The following is a 3,454-nucleotide window of genomic DNA, read 5'->3' as shown; positions in this document are numbered from 1 at the left end:
TTTTTGCATTTAAATTTCTATAATTAATAACCATTCTGCTTTTTCCTCTTTTTTGTTCACTATGTTTATTTACGATAAATGCCGGGCTTGTATGCTTACTATTGCTTTCTTGTATATATCATTTTTCTAGTAATTCCTCTATATGTATCTTAAATTCGGTTAAATTATTAAAATTATACTTTAATGGTTTTTGGGTTATTATATTGTTATTATCAATTAGCTCAATTTTTACTTTTGTTTTATGTTTTTCCCATCCTTGTAAAGGATCCTCACTATATAATAATTCTAATTTATCTTGAATTATTTTTACTTTATCTATAGAGAATATAATTAATTCTATTTTAGGGTCTTCTTCTTTTATATTTTCTAATTTTTGTGTAATTTTTTTCACTTCCTTTTATCCATTCTGTTGTTTTTAGTTTTTTATTATTTACTCTTTTTGCTCCTATTTTTTGTTTACACGGTGTTGTGAACCACCAGTGTGTTTTTGTTATTATATGTGGGTATAATTTCTCTAAAAATGGCATTCCTAATAGAATATCTTTTGTAGTTAATTCAAAGTTATACATTTCTTCTATAGTTAATATCTTATCCCATATTTGTATTTTTATATTTTTTGCCTTATATGTGATCATGCTTCCTTCATTATTAAATCTTGTTACTACTATAGGTGTTTTTAATTTTTCCCACTTATCTTCTGATAAATAATTATATTTACATATATTAGCTTCTTCTCCCGTATCTATCATTGATGTATAATATCGGTTGTAATATCCTTCTATTATTATCTTTGCAAGTATATATTCAGATGGATGCATTGAAATTTTTTAAATCGAACTACATAATAGTAATAACATTTTTTTTTATGAATAAATGTACTAAAATTATTAAAATCAAACTAAATAATATTTAACTTTAATGTTTGTGTATAATTTAATATAAAGTGTGGAATCTAAGTAGTTTAGTTTGGGCTACCTGATCTCCTACCTTGTTGGTGAGGGTTCGATTCCCCACATTTTAATCCTCTTCCCCTACCTCCAATTTTAAAAAAATTAATATGAAATAAACAAACAAAGCAGAGAGAGAGAGAGAGAGGAAAGTTCAGTTTAAAACAAAATTATTTTTACGTTTCAAGCTTTTACCGACCTTTGGTGACAACAACAACAAAAACGAGACAGTAAAAATGGAAGCATAATCAAACCAGGTCTTTTTTGTTCACTTTTAGCATAATTGTAGAATCTTTAGATGTAACTTATTAACTTTAAATTAAATAATTATGTTTAAATTTATTTTCAATTTTAAGGAAAAGAAATGAAAAGTCACAGTCAAATTAATTGAAAATTCAATTGGCTAATAAATTTTTATTTTTGTTTTCTTAGATTTTTAAGTTATAGGTTTCTAAAGAATTATTTTGATAAAAAATATTTGAATATTTTCAAAAAAGAAACAAATTATGAACTATTATTTAAAAGTAATTTAATTATCTTGAGACAATTGAAGGATGAAGTTAACAATTTATTATTCTTAATCAGTAATAAAATAGTTCTTTTAAAAGTAATAAAAAGTTGTTTCCACCAATAACTACAAGGATTCGAACCAATGCCCACACATTGTTGGGGCATTACTACAGAGGCTTAAATCATTGGGCCGCAGAACATCATTATTTTAAGGGTATCGAAAGTATGACATTTAACAATTTTAAGTAGCAATTTATCTATATATATCTGTGTAATTTTTTGATTAAATACTATAACTCCACCCTTAGATGTTGATTTTTTAAATTAGTTAAATTTGCCATTTAAGTAAGTCTTTTTTAGGAATTTGAAAAGGTGAAACATTTGACGACAGACCAAAAACAAATCCTAGCCATGTAAATTCTAAGTTGAATAGATCTTAAGTATACGAAAATGGATATATAAGCAAATCCATATCCCCATATAGTAAATTTTAAGGTCAGAAAAATCATTAAGTGTTTTAAAAGTATTATACTAATAGCATGAAATATACGTGCAACATACGTATTCAAAAAGTAATTTATTACAAAATCCCATTAGTGACCCTTTAAACAAATGCAAGAAAAACCCCAACATTTAGATAGTTAAGAAATAAGTTAATCTAAGGATGATTTGATCTTTTTACTTGAGGACATTTTTTTATATTACACCTACTTAGACTAGAGTCATTTACTATAATAACAATGCAAGTAACCTTTATGAGCAAATAATATCTTCTTTCTATTTCTCCTAAATGCAATTTCCTCCATTGTTTCATTTCATATAGAAGATTTGTCAATTCGCAAAGTCAATAGATGGTCATTAAATTATAATCAAAAGAATGATCAACCCTTGCGATTCAAGGTGTCATTTCAGCTTTTTTTTGTTTATCTATCCTTCTCCATTCTACAAAATCAAAACCGTAAAAGCTCATAAATTATTATCAAAATCTTTGTGATTTATCTTCTTTTTTTTTCCTTCAAATATTTCATGATTTTGTGACGGAGCCAAAAAGTTCATGAATGGTGTTTAAACATTACATAAGTAATTGTTTTGACAAATGGGTGCATTAAATTTTTTAAAATCAAATTGCATAATATTAATAATTTTTTTTTATGAATAAATGTACCGATTTTTAAAAAATTAAACTACATAATATTTAACTTTAATGTTTGTGTTTAATTTAATATGAAGTAAATGAACAAAGTAAGGATAGAGAGAGGATCAACTGAAAATTATATTATTTTTACGTTTAAGATTTCACCTATTTTTGGTGACCACAACAATAAGAACGAGAGAGGAAAAATGCAAGCATAATCAAACAATGTCATTTTTGTTCACTATTAACGGCGTTGTAGAACCTTTTTTTAAAAAAAATTAGCTTATTAACATTAATTAAATAATTACATATAAGTTTTATTTTCAATTATAATGAAAAAAGAAATTAAAAGTCAAAGTCAAAGTCAAATTCATTGAAAATTCAATTGGCTATCAAATTTTCATTTTTTTTCTTAGATTTTTAGGTTGTAGGTTTCTAATTAAGAATTATTTTGATAAATAATATTTGAATAATTTTAAAAGAAAAAAATTATTAACTATTATTTAGAAAGTACTTTAATTATTCTTAGACAATTAAATGATAAAGCTAACAATTTATTCTTCTTGATAAGCAATCAAATAAGAGTTTTTTTAAAAATACCAAAAAGTTGCTATCACCAATAGTTTCAATCATTCGAACCAGCGCCAACACAGTGCTTGCACGTTACTTAAGAGACTTAAACATTTAGGCCGCACAAACTCATTATTTCAAGTGTGTCTAATGTATGATATTTAACCATTTTAAGTAATAATTTATTTATATATTTTATATAATTTTTTGATAACTTACTATAACTTGCTCCTTAAAGTCGATTTCTTTGATTCTTTAGGTTAGTTAAATTTGTCATTTGTGTATGACCCTG

Source organism: Solanum stenotomum, chromosome 2 (genome assembly GCF_019186545.1).
Source record: "Solanum stenotomum isolate F172 chromosome 2, ASM1918654v1, whole genome shotgun sequence".
Classification (NCBI taxonomy): Eukaryota; Viridiplantae; Streptophyta; class Magnoliopsida; order Solanales; family Solanaceae; genus Solanum; species Solanum stenotomum.
Note: the sequence above shows the minus strand (reverse complement) of the source record.